Source organism: Entelurus aequoreus, linkage group LG17 (assembly GCF_033978785.1).
Source record: "Entelurus aequoreus isolate RoL-2023_Sb linkage group LG17, RoL_Eaeq_v1.1, whole genome shotgun sequence".
Classification (NCBI taxonomy): domain Eukaryota; kingdom Metazoa; phylum Chordata; class Actinopteri; order Syngnathiformes; family Syngnathidae; genus Entelurus; species Entelurus aequoreus.
The window spans coordinates 42,236,501-42,261,699 of record NC_084747.1 but is presented as its reverse complement, the minus strand read 5'-3'; the positions used below and the strand labels follow the sequence as shown (position 1 = coordinate 42,261,699).

Genomic DNA, 25,199 nt, shown 5'->3' with positions numbered 1-25,199 from the left:
CCCAACCTCGTCAAAGACGGTAATTTCCTGTTCATTTCAGGCCACCATCCCCCCAGCCAGATCTCTTGTCTGCTAATCCCGCCCATGCACACCACCCCCACGCTTCAAGCAGCCCCAATCTCAGGGTGAGGACCGAGGGTGGGACGCTCCACGCTTTGTATCGGCGGGCTTGCAGTTTGAGCGCTAACAAATCCTCATTGTCCCGTGCGGGAGCGGCGACGGCATAGACGCTCGATTGTGTCTATGTGGGGGGGTTGGGGGGGGGGCATCGCTGTCTGGTTTGTATTCAAATCCAAGGTACACGAGGGGAGCTGGAGCGTCGAGCACGGGACCAAAGTTCTTGGAGGACTGAATGGAGGCAGGGCTGAGCTGGAGGGTCATAGGAGCCGCTTACACAAGCAGCGCCCTCCCTGAACCCAGCGATGCTGCGAGGTCACGCCAACAACAACCTCTGACAATCAGCAAAATAAATGCCAAACTGGGACATGTTGTATTTAAGGCGGTCAAAAAAAACAACGTTTTTTGAATGAATGGCGATTCTTATTTGTAACGATTCTTAATCGATTAAAACAAATCAAAAATCGATTTTTAAATGTTTTTATTTTATTATTTTTTCAGTCTGTCCTGTCCAGCCACTCAGACACATTATATTGTTGATGTAGTTGATCGTATCTGGAAAAAAAAAACAACCTATTTTTTAATAAATCGGGACTCTTATTCGTAACGATTCTCAATTAATTAAAGAAAACAACGAAAATCGATTTTTAATTATTTTATTTTATTATTAGTCCTTCTTGTCCAGCCACTCAGGCAAATCATACTGTTGATGTAGATGATCATATCTGGGGGAAAAAAAGTGATTTTTAAATACATCGGAATTCTTATTTGTAACGATTCTCAATCGATTAAAAACAATTGAAAATCGATTTTATATATTTTGCAGCGTCCTGGAAGAGTTAGTGCTGCAAGGGGTTCTGGGTATTTGTTCTGTTGTGTTTATGTTGTGTTACAGTGCGGCTGTTCTCCCGAAATGTGTTTGTCATTCTTGTTTGGTGTGGGATCACAGTGTGGCGCATATTTGTAACAGTGTTAAAGTTGTTTATACGGACACCCTCAGTGTGACCTGTATGGCTGTTGACCAAGTATGGCTTGCATTCACTTGTGTGTGTGAAAAGCCGTATATATTATGTGACTGGGTCGGCACGCAAAGGCAGTGCCTTTAAGGTTTATTGGCGCTCTTTACTTCTCCCTACGTCCGTGTACACAGCGGCGTTTTAAAAAGTCATACATTTTACTTTTTGAAACCGATACCAATCATTTTGAAACCGATACCGATAATTTCCGATATTATATTTTAAAGCATTTATCGGCCGATAATATCGGCAGTCCGATATTGTCGGACATCTCTAATATATATACATATATCTTTTTTTTATTAAATCTGGCCTGTCCAGCCACTCAGACAAATATTATAGTTGATGCAGATGATCATATCTGCTGTACAGATTTACTTTACAGAAGTGTCTTACTTGTTTGACTTTATTAAATGTTTCATTATATATTATTGAAAATAAAACAGTATTCTTTTAAGTAACATAAACATGTATCAGAGCTGTTTATTTGATGGAGGAATGTAGTTAATCATAGAACTGGCACCCAATGTTGTTAAAAAAAACTATTGATTTTAAATCAAGCATCGGCTTGAATGGACAATTGATTCTGAATCGAATTGTGACCCCAAGAATCGAGTTTTCTGGTGTCCAAAGATTCACAGTCCTAGATTGTAAAGTCGGTCTCTCCAGGATTTCCTTGTAACCTCGACCTCAAGCAACACAAATGTGACAAAATAAATACTGTATTGATGTTTTGCTTGTGTTATACCACGCAGGCCTCAAAGTCGACACTAGATGGAAGTAAAAACACTCAGAGCTTATTGTCAAATTTAAATTTAACTAGGGCTGGACAATGACATTGGTTCACGTCCAAATCACGATTCTTGATTAAAAAATCAATCAATGTATTTCTTAAAATTGTGTTTGTTTTTAGGCTGTCTCCATGCAACCAGAAAGGGCCTTTCTAATCTGTAACCTGTTTTGGAAAATGTTCATTATAATTATTATACCAAAAAATACACTGCCAGAATCGGTTTCGAATCAAATCCTCACCCCAGGATTTAAATTCGATCGAAAATTCACACCCCTATAATGAATAATCTATCTAGTAATAATGAAATAGAAATACAGAACGAAACAAAACCTAATTATTCCTTATTGTCCTTATTGTCTTCAAGTTGCAGACTTTCTCTGTGTATGTTTTACGCTTGAAAAGTCATTTGTATTGCGAAACACCCCCCGCAAATTAACATTTGTCAACTGTTGAGAGCGGATTTTGTTGGTGAATGAGAGACGATTAGAGATTATCACACTTCAACATCTCTAACATGTGAACGCGGCCTCTTGGTCAGCATTGCAAATTAAAATATGCCCTTAATTTTCTTACCCTAGATTAATACAATTAAACACATATATACATACATGTCAACTAGGAAGTACATGTTTACATTAGTGCTGTAAAATGAATTATTTTTTAATCAGAATAATCACCCTTTTGAATTTGGATTAATCGTGATAAGTTACCGTAAATTGCCTGCTTACATAATTTAAATTAAGTATTCACAGTTAGGATAAAGGACCTCAAAATAAATGAGTATAAAAATATATTTTCAAAACAATTGAAATATTTGGTGATTAATCTGCAACCCTCCATCCATTTGTTTGTGATTAATCACATGGGTTAACCTGTTTTTTTTTTTTAAACAGCCCTAATGTATATACTACCTTACCCAGAAGGTTTAGCACTGTAGATAGGAAGTGGGTCTGAGCTACACGGGAGAACGACAATTGTGCCGTTTGATCAATAAATACCGTAAATTCCAAACTTTAAGCCACTACTTTTTTCCTATGCTTTGAATCCTGCGGCTTATAAAAACAGTGCGGCTAATTTAAGGATTTTTCTTCGCTAACTGACATATTTTGTGTTTAATAGTTTTCATTAAACACAAACACAAACACTGAAATGGTGTGTTGTTGCTTGTGATGTGCCGCCAATCCTTAGGACAAGTTTCCTCACTGCAGGTGTTGCGGATGGAAAATGTACTTCCTGTTTTACTACCTTAAACCGGAAGTAAAACCGTCCTTAGCGATTTTGCGATTCTTCATTCATCACTCCAAGTTTGTACGTTTTTTACAATTTAACTTAAACAATTTGTGTGTTATGTCTGTAGGAGTGTTTTCATGCATATTTGTAGGTGCTATCGTAATGTAATCAAGCTAGCGTTGTTAGAATTAGCTAATATGCTAACACGTTTGCGAGAGTCTGTGTTAATATTATTAACCTACAACGTCATTCTTTTTCTATTGTTTCAGTTTCACAAATTCCTCAGTAAATTCCCCAAAACGTCACCGTAGAGTTATTGAGTCTGTTTAGCTGATTGGAGAGCTAACTTCCGCAGCTAGTGGACCAATGACGATGACTTCTGTTTTGTTTGATCAGCCGTTTTACTGCCGTGTTACAGACACCGTTTGGAAAAACTAAGGTATGTAATAAACATTTACAGAATATTTCTGTGTAAATAACTAATTTCGCAATGTATACTGTATATCTGCGGCTTATAGTCCTGTGTGCCTATGGAGAAAAAAATCTGAAATTTATTTGGTGCGGCTAATACATGGGGAAAAAAACGGAAATTTAGCTGGTGCGGCTAATATATGGGAAGTAAATCGGAAATTTAGTTGGTGTGGCTAATATATGGGAAAAAAATCTGAAATTTTGCTGGTGCATCTAATATATGGGGAAAAAAACGGAAATTTAGTTAGTGCGGCTAATATATGGGAACAAATCTGAAATTTAGTTGTTGCGACTTATATATGGAAAAAAAATCTGAAATTTCGTTGGTGCGGCTTATATATGGGGAAAAAATCGGACATTTAGCTGGTGTGGTTAATGGGAAAAAAATCGGAAATTTAGTTGGTGTGGCTAATACATGGAAAAAACAAAGGAAATGTAGCTAGTGCGGCTAATATATGGGAAAAAAATCTGAAATTTAGCTGGTGTGACTAATATATGGGGAAAAAAATCAAAAATTTAGTTGGTGCGGCTTATACATGGAAAAAAATCTGAAATTTAGTTGGTGCGGCTAATATAATGGGGGGAAAAATGGAAATTTAGCTGGTGCGGCTAATATATGGGAAGAAAATCTGAAATTTAGTTGGTGTGGCTATGGGAAAAAAATCTGAAATTTTGCTGGTGCATCTAATATATGGGGAAAAAAACGGAAATTGAGTTAGTGCGGCTAATATATGGGAAAAAATCTGAAATTTAGTTGTTGCTGCTTATATATGGAAAAAAAATCTGAAATTTAGTTGGTGCGGCTTATATATGGGGAAAAAATCGGAAATTTAACTGGTGTGGTTAATGGGAAAACAATCGGAAATTTAGTTGGTGTGGCTAATACATGGAAAAAACAAAGGAAATGTAGCTAGTGCGGCTAATATATGGGAAAAAAATCTGAAATTTAGGTGGTGTGACTAATATATGGGGAAAAAATTCAAAAATTTAGTTGGTACGGCTTACATATGGAAAAAAATCTGAAATTTAATTGGTGCGGCTAATATAATGGGGGGAAAAAACGGAAATTTAGTTGGTGTGGCTAATATATGGGAAAAAATCGAAAATTTAGTTGGTGCAGCTAATGTATGGAAAAAAATCTGAAATTTAGTTGGTGCGACTAATATATGGGGAAAAAACGGAAATTTAGCTGGTGCGGCTAATATATGGGGAAAAAACGGAAATTTAGCTGGTGCGGCTAATATATTGGGAAAAAACGGAAATTTAGCTGGTGCGGCTAATATATGGGGGAAAAAACGGAATTTTAGCTGGTGCGGCTAATATGTGGGAAAAAAACGGAAATTTTGCTGGTGCGGCTAATATATGAGAACAAAAACGGAAATTTAGCTGGTGCGGTTAATATATGGGAAAAAAACGGAAATTTAGCTGATGCGGCTAATATATGGGAAAAAAACGGAAATTTAGCTGGTGCGGCTAATATATGGGAAAAAAACGGAAATTTTGCTGGTGCGGCTAATATATGGGAAAAACGGAAATTTAGCTGGTGCGGCTAATATATGGGAAAAATCGGAAATTTTGCTGGTGCGGCTAATATATGGGTAAACATCGGAAATTTTGCTGGTGCAGCTAATATATCGGAAACAAATTGGAAATTTAGTTGTTTCAACCAATATATAGGGACAAATCAGATTTTTAGTTGGTGTGGCTTATACATGGAAAAAAACGGAAATTTAGCTGGTGCGGCTAATATATGGGAAGAAAATCGGAAATTTAGTTGGTGTGGCTAATATATGGGGAAAAAATCTGAAATTTTGCTGGTGCATAATATATGGGGAAAACACGGAAATTTAGTTAGTGCGGCTAATGTATGGGAAAAAATCTGACATTTAGTTGTTGCTGCTTATATATGGAAAAAAAATCTGAAATTCAGTTGGTGCGGCTTATATATGGGAAAAAAATCTGAAATTTAGTTGGTGCGGCTTATATATGGGGAAACAAATTGGAAATTTAGTTGGTGCGGTTAATATATGGGAAAACATCTGAAATTTTGCTGGTGCGGTTAATATATGGGAAAAAATCTGAAATTTTGCTGGTGCAGCTAATATATGGGGAAATAACTGAAATTTAGCTGGTGCGGCTAATATATGGGGAAAAAAATCTGAAATTTAGCTGGTGTGGTTAATGGGAAAAAAATCGGAAATTTAGTTGGTGTGGCTAATACATGGAAAAAACAAAGGAAATGTAGCTAGTGCGTCTAATATATGGGAAAAAAATCGGAAATGTAGCTGGTGTGACTAATATATGGGGAAATAAATCAAAAATTTAGTTGGTGCGGCTTATACATGGAAAAAAAATCTGAAATTGAATTGATGCGGCTAATATATGGGGGAAAAAAACGAAAATTTAGTTGGTGCGGCTAATAGATGGAAAAACATCTGAAATTTAGTTGGTGCGGCTAATATATGGGGAAAAAACTGAAATTTAGCTGGTGCGGCTAATAAATGGGGAAAAAACGGAAATTTAGCTGGTGCGGCAAATATATTGGGAAAAAACGGAAATTTAGCTGGTGCGGCTAATATATGGGGGGAAAAACGGAATTTTAGCTGGTGCGGCTAATATATGGGAAAAAACGGAAATTTTGCTGGTGCGGCTAATATATGGGGAAAAAACGGAAATTTAGCTGGTGCGGCTAATATATGGTAAAAAATCGGAAATTTTGCTGGTGCGGCTAATATATGGGACACAAATGGGAAATTTAGCTGGTGCGGCTAACAGGAAAACAAATCAGAAATTTAGCTTGTGTGGCTAATATATGGGGAAAAAAAAGGAAATTTAGCTGGTGCGGCTTATATACCGGTGCGCTCTATAGTTTGGAAAATGCGGTAGTTGATATGTTGTTAGACTTTGTTTCCATTATAAAGTGGTAGTGCACGTTTGAGTAGCACTCTGAGACAAATGTGATGGGAGAACATGTGCTGGGAAGTTGTGGTCTTTGGACAAAGTTGCGAGGTATCTGTTGAATTTGCGTGAGTTAAAACCACGGCAAATCTCGCGGACTGACGGATCAACAATAAAAACATTTGACCAATTTTTGAAGAGAAGAGTCCCTCTCCCACATTTTTTAGAACTCTTTGAAGTTTGAGCTAGGACGCCACGTCAACCTGCCTTTGACGTCCGCCACGATGCGGGCGAAGATGCGTATCAAGGTGGCGAGACTCGACACGTACAGGTATGTCACCTCCAGTTCCAGTCCACACTTCTTATACCCCCCACCCCACCCTCCTCGTCAGTCACGATATTTGCGCGATTATCGTCCGCGGCGGCGCCAACTAAGCCTTTGTGTGCGTGCAGCCGGGTGGACATCTGCGGTCCTCAGCAGTGCCGTTGTCGCTCGCCGGCCTTTTGGATTAAGAGCTTTGAACAAAAGCGGACCAAAAAAAAAAACCAGACCTCTCGCTACATTCCAAAGCCAAACGCTCTCCGTGTGAGTCGCAGGGGGGAAACCCGTGAAAAAAGGAAACTGAGCCTGTGCGATGACTCCTATTCTTTGTCTATTTTTAACCACCGCCCACACTCGGACTTCCTATTCTGCGTTTCCCCTTTCTGACGCCTCGTCTGTTCCTTTTTTTCCCCACGTTTTCCTGCCGACCCTTCTTGTTCGGAATGTTTGCACGCGTGAGACTCTCAGCCAGCCTTTCTGGGCCGGCCCGCTTGCTTTTGTCTCCGGTCTGGCTCGGCGAGCGTGGCGTCTGCCTTCCGCGGCGACTAAACACTTCTCACAGTCTGTACGCTTTGTTCGGCCCGCTCTCACAATCATCCGTCTCAAAGTTCGGATCACACGACCAAACTACAAACTAAAAACCATTTTTTTTCTCGGTGGCAACTTCAAACAACGTGGCATCAAATCAGCGCGTTTTTTTTGGGGTCAAGTAGTTGAAATACTTACCGGCGGCGTAGAGTAAAAAGTTGTCGACGTAGCAGAAAAGTGGAAACGCTTCCAAGGGTGAGAAGTTGTGCTAGCGATGTCCCGCTCTCTGCGCACACACACACACACACACACACACACACACACGCACACACACACACACTCACACACACTCTCCCCGCTGCTCGTGGGACCTCAGCCAGGAGTTTTCCCCTCACTCTTCTCTCCCTCCCTCCCGTCTGCGCGGCCGCATAGATAAACAAGAACCCACATTCCCGCCTGCCCGCGCGCGCACACACGCCAGTTATTGAACTGTCCCACATTTTCTGGCATGCGCTATATATGAGGCGCTTGACGGATAAAGTCACGTGTGGTGCCGGGGCCGCCCCGATTGGCTGGGGGGAGGGGGGATGCCATGATTGGTTTGAGCTGAGACCATAAAACAGGAGAAGGCTTCTCTATTGAACGGCTGCCAAAGTGGGCGGAGTCTTTGTGAGTGGAAGGGGGGAAAAGATCCTGAGATATTAAAAAAAAGTTAAAGTACCACTGATAGTCACACACACACTAGGTGTGGTGAAATTACCCACTGCATTTGACCCATCCCCTTGTTCCACCCCCTGGGGGTGAGGGGAGCAGTGAGCAGCAGCGGTGGCCGCGCTCAGCAATATTTTTTTGGTGATTTAACCCCCAATTCCAACCCTTGAGGCTGAGTGCCAAGCAGGGAGGTAATGGGTCCCATTTTTATAGTCTTTGGTATGACTCACGACCTACCGATCTCAGGGTGGACACTCTAACCACAAGGCCACATATGATAGCAATATCTGAATATTGAAAATAACTTTAATAATGTTGAAAAACAAAACATGAACATTTGATGAACACTGACTACAGGTGGAAATGGCACAATATGATTTATTATCCATATTCTAAATAATAGTGGTGGTGTGATGATAGACATTTAAAACGAGGAGATGACAAAACAATTGTGCTGTTTGATCAATAAATACGGTGAATTCCGAAATTTAAGCCGCTACTTTTTTCCTACGCTTCGGACCCTGCGGCTTACAAAAACGGTGCGGCTTATTGAAGGATTTTTCTACACCAACGGGCATATTTTGTGTTCAATAGTTGTCATTAAACACGAGCAGAAACGCTGAAATGGTGTGTTGTTGTTTGTGCTGTGCCTCCAATCCTTTCGACGAGTTTGCTCCTTGCAGGTGTTGCAGGTTGAAAATGCACATGCCGTTTTGATGCCTGAAACCGGAAGTAAAACCGTCCATAGCGATTTTGCTCTAAAGGATTCTTCGTTCATTGCTTCCTATTTTGTAAGAATTACGATTTAACTTAAACAATGTGGTGTGATGTCTGTAGGAGTGTTTTCATGCATATTTGTACGTGCTATCGTAATGTAATGACGCTAGCGTCGTTAGCATTAGCTAATATGCCAACACGTTAACAAGTGTCTGTAAGTATTATTAACTTACATCTGCATTATTTTTGTATTCTTTCAGTTTCACAAATTCCTCAGTAAATTCACCAAAACGTTATCGTGGAGTTATTGAGTCTGTTTAGCTGATTGGAGAGCTAGCTTCCGCAGCTAGTGGGTCCATGACCAGGACATCTGTTTTATTTGATCAGCCGTTTTACTGCCGTGTTAGACACTGATTGGAAACAATTAAGGTATATAAATAAAAATGTACAGAATATTCATATGTAAATAACTCATTTCACAGCGTATATATCTGCGACTTATAGTCCAGTGCGGCTAATATATGGGAAACAAATCTGAAATTTAGTTGGTGCGGCTAATATGTGGGCAAAAAATGGAGGAACATAAATCCTGGCGCAATAACGTAAAAATAAAAGGCCTACTGAAATTTTTTTTTTTTTATTTAAACGGGAATAGCAGATCCATTCTATGTGTCATACTTGATCATTTTGCGATATTGCCATATTTTTGCTGAAAGGATTTAGTATAGAACAACGTCGATAAAGTTCGCAACTTTTGGTCTCTGATAAAAAAAAAAACTTGCCCCTACCGGAAGTAGCGTGACGTTGTCAGTTGTTCACTCCCTCATATTTTCCTACTGTTTTCAACGCAGCTAGAGCTATTCGGACCATTACCCCATTAATTTGAGCGAGGATGAAAGATTCGTGGATGAGGAACGTTAGAGTGAAGGACTAGAATGCAGTGAAATACATATTTTTTTTCGCTCTGACCGTAACTTAGGTTCAAGCTGGCTCATTGGATTCCACACTCTCTCCTTTTTCTATTGTGGATCACAGATTTGTATTTTAAACCACCTCGGATACTATATCCTCTTGAAAATGAGAGTCGAGAACGCGAAATGGACATTCAGTGCCTTTTATCTCCACGACAATACATCGGCGAAACGCTTTAGCTACGAGCTAACGTGATAGCATCGTGCTTTAACTGCAGATAGAAACCAAAAAAATAAACCCCTGACTGGAAGGATAGATAGAAAATCAACAATACTATTAAACCGTGGACATGTAAATACACGGTTAATGCTTTCCAGGCTGGCGAAGGTTAACAATGCTGTGCTAACGACGCCATTGAAGCTAACTTAGCAACAGAGCTATGCTAAAAACATTAGCTCTCCGCCTACGCCAGCCAGCCCTCATCTGCTCATCAACACCCGTGCTCACCTGCGTTCCAGCGATCGGTGGAAGGACGAAGGACTTCACCCGATGCGTTTGGCGGCCCGGAGACGTAGGAAGTCAAGGTGAGGTCGCCGGCTAGCGCGTCTGCTCTCCAACAAAGTCCTCCTGGTTGTGTTGCTGTAGTCCGCTGCTAATACACCGATCCCACCTACAACTGTCTTCTTTGCAGCCTTCATTGTTCATTAAACAAATTGCAAAAGATGTCCAGAATACTGTGGAATTATGAAATGAAAACAGAGCTTTTTGTATAGGATTCTACGGGGTACCATAACTTCCGTTAAACTGACTTCGTCACGCGCATACGTCATCATACCGCGACGTTTCAGTTGGATATTTCCCGGGAAATTCTAAATATCACTTTATAAGTTAACCCGGCCGTATTGGCATGTGTTGCAATGTTAAGATTTCAGCATTGATATATAAACTATCAGACTGCGTGGTCGGTAGTAGTGGGTTTCAGTAGGCCTTTAATATATGGGAAACAAATCTGAAATTTAGTTGGTGCGGCTAATATGTGGGCAAAAAATGGAGGAACATAAATCCTGGCGCAATAACGTAAAAATAAAGACAACTTCAATTTTTTTTCTTTGTTTAAAAAAAGACATTCTGAACATGCAGAAATCATAATGTTATTTCTACACTCACATGTTGCGGTTAATAGTATTCTATCTTCATTTGTGGTTATTTATACTTTCTTAATAAATGATTTGATAATGTTCATTAGTCAAAATGGTGAAATTGATTATGGAAGAGTTTAAAAATGCTCCCATTGGTGCTAGTTTCTATCAGAAAATTAAATGAATAATATTGTAAACATCAAATTACAGGACGTTATTAATGTAATTACTAATTTTTCTCAACTGATGTATTAACATCATGTGGTTTATTATGTACATATGTAGCATGGAATACTTAATATTTCAGCATTTTCATGTGCACCCTGAAAATGTGTCCCCGGTTTTAAGTACAACAGGAAATGTACAGATTATCAAAAGCATTGATTTGTGCAGAAGTGTCAAATGTTACATTATCAACGACATATTTGACAATCAATGAACGTAACAATCTACATTTTGTAAACTATCACTAATAAGCAGCGTAAGTATGTCGTCTCCAAACATAGAAGTGTTGGCTCTATCTTAACACGGCACATAGCTCCGCCCCCTGTGAAGTTATACGTACTATAGCGACAGGGGATGCAAAGAATTGCTATTGCGGCATCCAGTGGACACATTTAGAACAGTAGTTTCTTTCATTCAAAAATGTCAGCTCATTTTTATGCTTAGCAAACTCATGATCGTTTGACACCCCTTTGATAGACCAAAAAAAATGCGTTCGATAAAACGGTCTATCTTTTTCTTCTTCTTTGCCGGAAGAAAGCGAAAGTACGGAAGCAAGTTTGGTTGCATGAACAAAGGCACTCACTCTCTGATCAGCAGTGGGAGCGACACGCTAACAGCCAATCAGGTGACAGTATCAACTATTAGGTTTGGTTGATTCTTTGCATGGAGTGAGAAGAGAAAGTCAAAATGAAGAAAGCGTGGATAAAAGAGGAAAAGTCACCTGGACACTATGGCACTTTTTTCTATTTTTTCCAAAGGGACCGTAGTCAGACCAAATACCACACCATCTTAGCCGCGCTCACCCTTTAGAGCACAGCTCTACGAAACAGTTGTATACAAAAGTCAATTACATAAATTATTGATAGATTAATCGATTCAATTTCATTTAGTGAAGCCCTAATGTTGACCGTCCTAAACCCAAAAAGTGTTCCATCAGATTCCAGTCATGAGAGTAGCTACTAAGCCCAGAGCGCTGGCAGTCATTCCACTCACACCTGATTAGATCACTGTGACCTGGATAATATGCAACACGCTGCCACGCAGCCTTTTTCTTCAACCCAACCAAATTGGCCTTACAGACGGTCTAAAGTGACATTACAGTTCATATCTTGGATGGAACACAGGTCACCATTGTGTTGTTATGACCTAACAATGTTCAGTTACAGTGTTAAAAATGACAACATGACTTCAGTTGGAGCAGACCTCGTTATTGGCACCTGATTGCTTAGATGAACAGTTTCTCTAGCGCTTGTGTTGATTTTTTTTTGTTCCTGCCAACTAATGTTGGTCTGAGGACCGATCATGATTGAAACCATGGACTCTAACTGTCATTATGGTAATAACGCTGACCAGAAGAATCCAGCATTTCTTTGGTATTTGAGTACCGCATTTTAAGGACATAAACCGCAACCACTAAATGTTATAAGAAAACAAAATTTTTCCACATATAAGCCGCACCAGACTATAAGCCGCACATATATACGTTATGAAATGAGTTATTTACACAGAAAGATTCTGTAAATGTTTATGCCATCCATCCATCCATTTTCTACCGCTTGTCCCTTTTGGTGTTGCGGGGGGTGCCGGAGCCTATCTCAGCTGCATTCGGGCGGAAGGCGGGGTACACCCTGGACAAGTCGCCACATCGCAGGGCCAACACAGATAGACAGTACATACCTTAATTGTTTCCAAACGGTGTCTTTAACACGGCAGTAAAACGGCTGATTGAACAAAACAGAAGTCCTGGTCATGGACCCACTAGCTGCGCAAGCTAGCTCTCCAATCAGCCAAACAGACTTAATAACTCCACGTTGACGTTCTGGCGAATTTACTGAGGAATTTGCAAAACTGAAACAATACCAACAGAATGCCATTGTAAGTTAATAATACTAACACAAACACTCGTAAACGTGTTAGCATATTAGCTAATGCTAACGACGCTAGCTTCATTATGTTGCGATAGCATGTACAAATATGTATGAAAACACTCCTACAGACATCACACATGGGACGTTATTTTTTTAAATGAGAATTGTTTGTTATATTGTAACATTTACAAATGTTGCTGGGAGGGATGAATGAAGAATCCATACCAGCAGAAACGCTATGGATGACTAGAAGATGGAACGGCACTTGTACTTCCGTTTGAAAGCTCAGTCTACACAGAAGGGCACTGCGACACCTGCAGAGCGAACACGTCCGAAAGATGGCGCCACAGAATAAACACGATCACACCTTTTCAGTGTCTTTGCTTGTTTGTTTGTTTTTTTACTTTTTGCATTATGACCATAAAGTAGCAGCGCCGTTTTATAAGCCGCAGGATTCAAAGTAGCGGCTTATAGTCTGGAATTTACGGTAGTTTTCATTCAAGTAACGACTCACAGTTGCCTTCAGTTGGAACAGAAATTAGGTTAAACAAACATTAATAATGTTGGTATGTTGGTTTCGTGTGATCTGTAGAAATTACGACCGAAGATTTTACGTTAAAAAAATATAAATAAATAAATGGTAGCCAGAATTCTACTGTAAGATGTAACGATAGGAAAATGTTACATATTAGTTAGGGTGACCGAAATCACAGTTGTTTTGGGGTTTTTTTTTACACTGATTTTTTTTGCACTGAATATTTTTACACTGAATTTTCTTTTTGCATAATTTTTTTATAATGGATTTTTGTGCACTGATTTTTTGTGCAATGATTTTTTTTTATTTCATTGAATTTTTTACACTGACATTTTTTTTAATATTTTTTTTTGCACTGAATATTTTTACACTGAATTTTCTTTTTGCATTATTTTTTAATAATGGATTTTTGTGCACTGATTTTTTGTGCAATGATTTTTTTTATTTCATTGAATTTTTTACACTGAATTTTTTATTTTATTTTTATTTTTGCACTGAATATTTTTACTCTGAATTTTTATACACTGATTTTTTTTTCTTCAGTTTTTTTATAATGCATTTTTAATTAATTTTCCTGCACTCATTTTTATTTACACTGAATTTTTTACAGATTTTATTTTTTGCACTGAATTTTTTTTACAATGCATTTTTATGCACTGATTTTCTTAACATTTGAATTTTTATGCACTGAACTTTTTATACATGGATTTTTTTTACACTGAATTGTAAAACACTATGTTAAAAAACTGAACTTTTATACATTTTGCTCACACATCTTTATTTACTGAAGTTGTCAGCATAATTTGATGTTAAAATAAAAATAAAAAATCAAACGCAGAAACCTCCGTTACCTAAATTCAGTGTCCAGAAAAAGATTTCGTAGTAAAAACACAGATTAACCCTCATATTTTTCTAGTTATATGAACACATGTTTATTGACACTGAGCAATCACCATGGCAACACAGACCCAACATACCCCAGTGTGGATGTTCTGAACTTTTAAAAGGTTAAATAATTCCCAAACACAGGATCATGTTGGAAAGCTGGAGGAATAATTAGATAATATTTAATCCGGTTATTCACGGATGTGACTTCAAAAGCATCTCCTCTCTTACAATTTAGCAGCAGGTGTTCATGTTAGCATATTATTCAGTATTGCACACACAATATTTCGACCAATATGCCAGCAGGCACCTCTTTGTTGTGCTAATGTGATATCATCTGTGTCGATATCTACTGTACATTTTATCTTTATCTGTGACGATAACCGAGAAATATGAAAGCTGCTTGGATTCGAGTAGTTGAGGTTTTAGAACATCATGTTTGTTTATACTTCATATTATAGATGTAAGCTAGGTACTGGCACTGTACACATTTGAACCGATACGTTACCAATTCCCGGTGCCTGGAAATCATTACCAGTACTCAACGGTACCACTTTCCGATACATTTGTGTGTTTATAAATATTATTGTTTTTTGATGATAATTGCTGTCCAGTTGTTATATTTTGCTTTATCACATTTCCGAGTCTCATTTGCAAGTATGCCATCAAGTTGCAATTACACTTCCAAGTCCAAGACATGAAGTAGTATACATGTATGTGTATGGTGTGTTGGCTAGTCAGTTCGGTCTTTGTAGAGTCTAGTCTTTTGTTGCGCCTTAAGAAGTGTTCATACTCTAAGTAGGGATGGGTACCAAATCCGGTACTTTTTTGGCACATACCAAATCCCGCAAAAATGAAATGTTTCTCAGCTGTGGTCTGTATGGGCCGCAGCGATACTCGGTTGTAATACACTTTTCCACCACTTGTGGCACTAATGACTACATATCAAACAAACAGAACAAGTTTGGAGCTAAAGTAATAGAGAAGTTTCTTAAGCGCAAAAATTATGATTAAAGTAGTGAAGCTGTAATTTCATTTGCACTTTATTTTATTGACAGTTTATTTAGGAAATGCGTTCATATCAATTATGAATGTAGTTAGAATGTATTTACTTTAGCACTGTGTAATTGTATGTAAATGTTTTTTCATCAGTATTAATTTTTCTAATCAGCCTGACCTAAGCCTTGATGATAATCTTTGTGATGAACACATTTTTTAATATCATTCTAAAAGGTTGTAAACAGTGAGTATGCGATTAAAATCAAGAGTAAGAATGCTAATTTGGTTTTAATATTTGATTGTGGCCCTGGGCCCCTCTGTAGCAGGAAAGTTGGGCCCTAAGGACAAAAAGGTAAAAACCCTTGCTCTAGGCAATGCCAACAACAAAAATCGCTCCAACTTTTCACTTTTCCAAAAATGCGCTAGCTTGATGCTAATATACATTGGCTTTGCCATTGATATGCTACTGATTAGAATTAGCGCTTTTACATGGCTATTTTAACACCTCCGAATTTGTTAATGAAAAATACAAGTAAAATGCGCATTACAATCTAACAACTGGTGTGTAATAAGTACAATACTTATAGTATTGACACTTTTTACGGCGCAACTTAGTTTCATACTTTCAAATGAGGAAGATATAACAACAATTCGGATATGAATCATGGCTAAGAATGAGTACCATTCACACTTCGGCACTTGGTGATCACTCCAGCAACACTCTGCCAAACTACCTCTAGGCAATGTTGAAATGTACAATGCCAACAAAGTAATTGACTTAAAAACCGCTCTCAACTTAAGTAAAGTAAGGCTCCCTTTTTCCAAAAATGCGCAAGCTTGATGCTAATATTCTTTGGTTTTGTTACTGTATTGACGTGCTACTGATTAGCATTAGCTATTTTACACGCTGATTTCAACGCCTCCGAATGTGTTAATGAAAACAACAACGAAGATGCACGTTACAACCAAACAGCGGTGCGTGATAAGTACAATATTTACAGTATTGACACTTTTTAGGGCGCAACAAAATCCAAAAAGACATCATAAACTATACACTGCTGGCATCTAACATCTTGTACTTGCAACTGTAATTGCAGCTTAGTGTCATACCTGCAAATGATAATAAAACAAGATATAACTCGACAGTAGTTTTCATAATTAGCTCATTTTTAAATGTTGCAATAAAAAACAAGATTTTATTATTTAAAACCATAATATTTATGAACGCACACAAAAGCAGTCGGTACCGTATCGGCTTAAATGTGAATAGTAGCCATACCTAACGCACGGCGGTTGACATTTATATTTTCTGACTGATCAGAGATCAGATGATGAGCTACATTTTAAAAACATTAATTATGTTTCCTTTCTGTAAATATAACAAACTAAATGGTGATTATTGGGAGATGTTTGGAAAAGAAGAGGCGAAGAGGCAGACATGAAAATGAAATTCTCATCTCTGGCTCCTCGGAAGGCTTTTCAAGGATCTTATTATCACGTCGTTATGTGTCCGTGCGCCGAGTGGAGGAGATTAGAAGCGTCTCCGCCTTTGAAGTGTCTTTTTGCAAGCAATGGAAATTCCATCAAGCGTCGGGGGAAGCTGCAGTGAGATTATGAGCGATGGCGCGTTGCAAACTGTCATTTACACAATTTGAGGAAACACTCGCCAACTCTCTGCTAAATGAAACATATTTGGCCCATTTCAGTGGATTATCCTTATTATACGTGTGCATACATATCCACATACATGTATACATCATATTCAAAGCTGCATCGACAAAGAATGTAGTGAATAAAGATGTTCTGATCAGGGTTTTGTGCTGCCGATACGGATCATCCATGAGTGAGACGGGCCGATACCGATCACATGTGCCACCTGTAAATGTTTCACTTTATTTATGGCGAGTGTTATCGTCAGTTGAACAATATCAACACAATATTACAACTACATTTTTACACTCTTCTATTAGTACCATTAAGTTAAAGGGGAACTGCACATTTTTGGAATTTTGTCTATCATTCACATTTTTTGTGTAAGACAAGAGCACATGTGTTTTCTCCTTTTTTTTTGTGCATTCTAACTCGTAAGTAAACGCTAGCAAGAGTCAGATAACTATGGAGGTAATGACAGTCCCTTTATTCCGCCTATAAAGAGTTCTAAAACCCCCCGTTGTTTTATATACATACTGTAGGTATGTATTGTGGTATCTGTCACATTCAAAATAACATTAATATTTACGTATTTTGCTCATTTCAAGCAAATGGCGGAGTATTAATTTCATAGACACATCAAAACGTTCACATTTTCCTTCAACAACAACACTACTAATCATGGCAGACTTCATGAGAGACAACAAAGAGTACGTTGAGACAAATGATGGTCCAGAAACCTATATTTTTGAGCCTGAATATAAGGAGGATGATCTACAAGTTTCAGAAGCTAAAGAGATCCAGCTTTATTGAAACACTAAGCATCTTGTAGCAGTATTGCTAAGTGCTGAACAAGATATACAAACTATCAACATAATAAAACAATCACTTACTGCACAATGTCTGCTCTCACTGGGATGTTTATATATTCCTGTTTAAATGAAGATGTATTCATAATCGTCACACAGGGGGAAAAAAGTTGCAAACAAGGGTCTTTTCGTGTCCAAGTTGGACGTCAAAGTTGACCAACTTCTCGGTTTATGTCCACAACCTTCTACTATCCAGGTGATAGGCATTATTTATAATCTAGAATTATCTTTAACCAACTCCTAGGCGATGCAGCAGCTCAGTCTGTCAATATAGCAGCATGAGCTAGTTAGCTCTCTGCAATTATGCCGCGGCCAAAGATAGTTTGTCGGCGTTAGCACTTATAATTAGAGATGTCCGATAATATCGGCAGTCCGATATTATCGGCCGATAAATGCTTTAAAATGTAATATCAGAAATTATCAGTATCGGTCTCAAAATTATCGGTATCGGTTTCAAAAAGTAAAATGTATGACTTTAAAACGCCGCTGTGTACACGGACGTAGGGAGAAGTACAGAGCGCCAATAAACCTTAAAGGCACTGCCTTTGTGTGCCGGCCCAATCACATAATATCTACGGCTTTTCACACACACAAGTGAATGCAAAGCATACTTGGTCAACAGCCATACAGGTCACACTGAGGGTGGCCGTATAAACAACTTTAACATTGTTACAAATATGCGCCACACTGTGAACCCACACCAAACAAGAATGACAAACACATTTTGGGAGAACATCCGCACCGTAGCACAACATAAACACAACAGAACAAATACCCAGAACCCCTTGCAGCACTAACTCTTCCGAATCGCTACAATATACACCCCCCGCTAGCCCCTACCCGCCACCTCAACCCCACCCACCTCAACCTTCTCATGCTCTCTCAGGCAGAGCATGTCCCAAATTCCAAGCTGCTGTTTTGAGGCATGTTAAAAAAAATAATGCACTTTGTGACTTCAATAATAAATATGGCAGTGCCATGTTGGCATTCTTTTCCATAACTTGATTTGATTTATTTTGGAAAACCTTGTTACATTGTTTAATGCATCCAGCGGGGCATCACAACAAAATTAGGCATAATAATGTGTTAATTCCACAACTGTATATATCGGTATCGGTTAATATCGGAATCAGTAATTAAGAGTTGGACAATATCGGAATATCGGATATCGGTAAAAAAGCCATTATCGGACATCTCTACTTATAATAACAATATTGCTAACATATTCAGGCCGCGACATGTTAATGGAGTATTGTTTGCGGTTTTTGGGTGTTTTTAGAGGGCTTTTTGGGCGTAATAGTGTACCCTCATTATCTGCATTGTTAGCCGCCTCATACTTGCCGTATTTTACGAGTTAGAATGCATAAAAGAAAAACATACGTGTTCTTGTCTCACATAAGGATTTGAATGATTGGCAAAGTTCCAAAAAAGTGCAGTTCCCCTTTAAGATGAAGAAATGAAGGCTGTAAATGCAGATTAGGTGATTATTTTGACAGAGGAGCGGCTCCACACTGTGTATAGAGACACATAATTAGCTGTTAGCCGCTTGTCAGACTGAATCAGCGATTTTGATTGGTATTAAAAGGCATTGATCGGCACACGAGTGAGACATATAGGCAATACTCATTGAACAATAAAATAGCACATTAGTCAATATAAACAAGTATCAAATATTTATAGTCTCTAAGGCAGGTTTCAGTCATTTCACTTGATCAAAACGTTTCTAACACTCCACACTACAAAATAATATAAGTGCCTATGATTCCTGCTCAATGTTTGTATCGGAAGTGAAAAAGTTGTATCGGACAAATTATATTTACCACCCTCCTTTTTTATCCTCCTTATCCGACACGTGTGTGGTTGAAACGTGAACACGCTATGACAAGGATGCTTCCAGACTTTAGTCCACGATCGTTGTCAGCTTCACATGACTTTGAGGTGCTGAGTAAGCAGACTGGCATCCGGGTGACCAGGATCAAGACCGCAGGGATCCGACTGCTCCCCTCAGACTTCCGCAAAGATTTGGAGGACATTTGTGGACATCTTGCTGAGGAGAGACATCAGACCCTCCTACAGTATCAGACCAAACCCAAACAACGCAGAGCTGCAGGAGGTGTATCAACATGTCGTGACGAGTATCGTTTTTGCACTTGCTCTGTCTTGTCGTTTTTCAAACAAAATCACATGTAATAATTTTGTTTGGAGCATGAGGACATGTGATTGCGATTTAAAACTGTAAAAGACATTTGTGGGTTGTGGTGAAAAGCTTTGGAAGACTTGCTTGCATACATAAAACACATTGGAACCTCAATTTACAAACGTATTTGGTTCTTGTTTGTAATTGAAATGTGTACGGTGAAGCATAGTTCCCCATGAGAAACAATGTAAACATGAATAATTGGTTCCAGGCGCTTGTTTGAGCTTTACATAAACGTTGTGCACCAAAGTCCAGGAGGATTCTTAAATTTTCAATTCTAACTGACTTATTTGGACAAACCTTGAGGTTTATTGACATTGTCAGAAAAGTAACATCAGTTGTGTCCTGATACAACTTCTTCACTTCTGATACCAATATTGGAGCCCCGAGTATTGGCAGATACCGATATTGATCATACGTACTTTTATTTTTTAGTAGTGTGCAATGTCACAAAAGGTTTGTGAAATGAGTCAAATAAACAATGAAAAAACACTAACCTATTTGACAGGGGTGTCAAAAAAAATAAATTTCTGAACAAATCACAATTCTTTTTTGTAACGATTCTGAATCTATTTAAAAACCTCAAAAGTCAATCTAAAAAAATATATAATTATTATTTTTCATCTGTTCTGTCCAGCTACTCAGGCAAATCATATTGTTGTTGTCTTATTTGTATTTGACTTCATTAAATGTTTATTAAACAGAACTAGTTTTCAAGTTATATAAACATGTATCAGAGTTGTTTGTTTATTTTATGGAGGAATGTAGTTAATCATAGAACTGGGTACCCAATGGTATTAACGTATTGATTTTGAACCAGAGAATCGATTCTGATTCGAATCATTACCCCCAAGAATCAAATCAAATGGAATCGTGTGGTTCCCAAAGCTTCTCAGTGCTCCTATTTGATATTAACTGTCTGGAAGGGATTTATGCTATCTTAGAAATTGAAGTGAAATGGGAATTTTTTGTGGTCACCATAATCCATGAATTCAAGTTCATGTGGCAGTAAATTGAATGATGCGGACACGTCTGTTACTGGATTCTGCCTCTAAGACTTTGTTTGTGCAAGTAATATGCAACTATATTTATTTGACACTTGTTTGTATTGACAAATGTTCTGTTTTCCACTGCAATATCGTTCAATTATTGTTAGTATGTCTAGCTTGTGTGCTATTGTTTGCTTAGCTGTTGTGTAGCTGCAAGCACCTTTGCAGCCTGTAGCCTTTTGTGAATGACTTGACTAAAATAAAAGGAATTGTGTGCTTATTGGAGGACATTTAGATGCTTGTATCGGAGCTTATCGAACACTTTAGATGCAAGGCGATACTTTTTTTTGTTGCTGATATCGGACTGATATCAACACCGAATCGAAACACCCCTGCATGCATGCATGCATTTTGACAAATGTTCACCGTTTTGAGTGGAGCAGTTAGAAAACGTCTTTTTACATGACTGAACATGGTCTCAATAAGTGAAATATGACACTATTTTTGCAAGACACTGATCTGCGGTTGTATGTTTATATGTATAGTTTGTGTATTACGAGGTTGCAAATGAACCAGCCATCGTTTTGTCAAAACAACCACTCAATCTCCAGCAAAGCCTCCCGGGTTGTAGCCAGCCTTAATCTTTCTCCATGATTTAGTTGTGTACATTTATTGGGTGATGTGTTTAGTATTTATAGCGCGAACGCAGTGTATTTGAGATTACTGCTAATCTTATTTAAATCCACCACTGCTGGGGTTTCTATCCCATTCAACTAATCACTTCCAATGTATTTACTTTTGACAGTCCATCCGGGGGCGGACAAACTTTTTGACTCGTGGGCTGCGATAAGTAACGTTTGTGTGGGGGCGGAGGGATGGATATCAAAATGTCATATCACAGTTATTGCCACCAACATTTTCACAGATATCATTAATGTCATCATTTTGTTGAATGTTCTCAAAGTACTTGTACTTACTTACGTTGTAACCAATTTTTATAGAAAGGACTAAATTCAATAAATAACTAGCCACACAATATACTTTCTTGGCAAAATAGATATGTTATACAATAATATTAATCTGGCTGTGAGTGTTTGAATAAGTATCTTCTGTTTAATTTGTAAAAAAAAATGTTTTTTGATGATAACAAAAAACGTGTTTGGTCACGTCTGGTTTGTGTGACGTTGCGCAAATTAACATCCTGTTGTGAAATCGCTTTGTGTATTGGCCGATTAATCGGTTTTATTGATATATTCAAGTTTTTTGTTGCAGACGATTTAAAAAAATGACAAAAAATAGTTTTTTCGCTTCTTGCTCATTTTTTTTCCCCCACGGAGCTTCCTTGGCTTCCGCCCTCACCCTTGTTTCCTTATGGAGGATCACACACAAAACATGGCTAACGCAAACCAGAGCGATACGTTGGTTCCCAAGAAGTTAAAAGTGTCGTCTGTGGTTTGGTTTTGCGGAAACAGGCGTGGAACAAATGACGGCACGCTGCAAAGTTTATATAAAGTGGCAGTAGAGTGGTACTGCTCAATGGCCTTGTAGTTAGTGTCCGCCCTGAGATCGGTAGGTCGTGAGTTAAAACCGTGGCCGAGTCATACCAAAGACAATAAAAAATGGGACCCATTACCTCCCTGCTTGGCCCTCAGCATCAAGGGTTGGAATTGGGGGTTAAATCACCAAAATTATCCCCGGGCGCGGCCACCGCTGCTGCTCACTGCTCCCCTCACCTCCCAGGGGGTGAACAAGGGGATGGGTCAAATAGAGAGGTTAATTTCACCACACCTAGTGTGTGTGTGACAATCATTGGTACAACAAGTTGACGTTTTATGCTTAACAGTGTTTCATTGTATCCATTAAAACAGGGGTCACCAACGCGGTGCCCGCGGGCACCAGGTAGCCCGTAAGGACCAGATGAGTAGCCCGCTGGCCTGTTCTAAAAATAGCTCAAATAGCAGCACTTACCAGTGAGCTGCCTCGATTTTTAAAATGTTATGTATTTACTAGCAAGCTGGTCTCGCTTTGCTCGACATTTTTAATTCTAAGAGAGACAAAACTCAAATAGAATTTGAAAATCCAAGAAAATATTTTAAAGACTTGGTCTTCACTTGTTTAAATAAATTCATTAACTTTTTTACTTTGCTTCTTATAACTTTCAGAAAGCCAATTTTAGAGAAAAAATACAACCTTAAAAATGATTTTAGGATTTTTAAACACATATACCTTTTTACCTTTTAAATTCCTTCCTCTTCTTTCCTGACAATTTAAATCAATGTTCAAGTAAATTAATTTTTTTTATTGTAAAGAATAATAAATAAACTTCATTTTAGCTTCTGTTTTTTCGACGAAGAATATTTGTGAAATATTTCTTCAAACTTATTATGATTAAAATTCAAAAACATTATTCTGGCAAATCTAGAAAATCTGTAGAATCAAATTTAAATCTTATTTCAAAGTCTTTTGAATTTCTTTTAAAATTTTTGTTCTGGAAAATATAGAAGAAATAATGATTTGTCTTTGTTAGAAATATAGCTTGGTCCAATTTGTTATATATTCTAACAAAGTGCAGATTGGATTTTACCTATTTAAAACATGTCATCAAAATTCTAAAATTAATTTTAATCAGGAAAAATTACTAATGATTTTCCATAAATTATTTTTTAAAAATTTTTCAAAAAGATTCGAATTAGCTAGTTTTTCTCTTTTTTTTCCGGTTGAATTTTGAATTTTAAAGAGTCGAAATTGAAGATAAACTATGTTTCAAAATTTTATTGTCATTTTTTTCGTGTTTTCTCCTCTTTTAAACCGTTCAATTAAGTGTAAATATCATTAATTATTAATAATAACATAGAGTTAAAGGTAAATTGAGCAAATTGGCTATTTCTGGCAATTTATTTAAGTGTGTATCAAACTGGTAGCCCTTCGCATTAATCAGTACCCAATAAGTAGCTCTTGGTTTAAAAAAGGTTGGTGACCCCTGCATTAAAACATACCCAATTGTATTTATAATCCGGAAAATATGCGAAAATACCGTTTAAACATCACAAAATGCCACAAATTCAGTCAGTCATTTTGATTATTCCGCTCCAAATTTCTTTGGCAATTTCCGTAGATTCTACGTGACCGTAGTAAAGCTTCTGCACTCTGACCGTATTATTAGATCAGTCATACTGGAAATACTCAACAGTTGTAAAGAGATGTGCTGATAATCATTCACTAGCCTTATGTAAGACAAGAACACATATGTTTTTTTCTTTGTTTATGCATTCTAATTCACAAATAAATGTCTAACAATTGAGTCAACAGATGGAGGGTCCTCTCAGTATACTCTAAAAATATCCAGAAAGCGCCAACAAATCTCCATTTACATCTCATGACCTGAAAATGAACCAAATATGAGTGATATTGTTATTATAAGCGCTCGCGCAGACAGAGTATTTTAGCAGCGCATACGCTGCTATTGTTGACACGCTGAGTCGGCGGCTGCTCCTACTTGGTCTCAAACTTGCTAAAAGTAAATTGTAGGTTAGAATTCATGCATCTCTCACCTGCTAGTAGACAAATGTGGTCTTGGACCAACAGGCTGGTCCACACAGACTAGTTGCAGCAACTTTTTTTTAACCTTTCGTGAGTATTGCGATTGAATCTTCATCTAAACGGGGATATGTGAGCGTCCCGTCGGTCGGCATCCTAGTGAGAGTGGAAATATAAGAGTAAGTGTTTGTTTTATTATGGTTAGTTTGTATGTTTAGCACCTAGCAATGCTGCTAATGCTATAGTGTCACAATGAAGCTATAGCCGTTAAGCACTCTGCTTCTAAAACTTATTACTCATACTCTTTGTGTTCGGGCTCAAAAATATAAGGTCCTGGATCATAATTTGTCCCAAAGTAATTGTTTTTGGCTCTCACAAAGTGTGCTTGATTAGCATTGTTGTTGATAGGGAAGGGATCTGTGGTTCCACATTGACGTAACGGATCATGTGATTGGCTTACTCATTAACTCTCAAAATGGCTCAGGAATCTCCATGAGATTGATACTATTTTGATCATATCTATTTACTTGCAAACTTTTGAAGTATGTTGCTGTCATAAATCATATATATGATAATAGCTTCAATATAAAA

General features: G+C 38.0%; 1 protein-coding gene and 1 long non-coding RNA gene across 2 annotated transcripts in view; one reads left to right on the top strand and one right to left on the bottom strand.

The window, feature by feature from the left end:
- The window catches only part of LOC133632896 (uncharacterized), a 31,097-nt gene extending 23,339 nt beyond the window's left edge, over window positions 1-7,758 (bottom strand). Inside the window, exon 1 of the long non-coding RNA XR_009821725.1 lies at window positions 7,574-7,758. This is a non-coding gene — a long non-coding RNA (uncharacterized LOC133632896). The remainder of the gene's footprint in view (window positions 1-7,573) is intronic.
- LOC133632895 (nuclear receptor subfamily 6 group A member 1-A-like) overlaps window positions 1-25,199 on the top strand; it is a 267,492-nt gene that overhangs the window by 93,401 nt on the left and 148,892 nt on the right. The gene's annotated exons all lie outside the window — the stretch shown is intronic.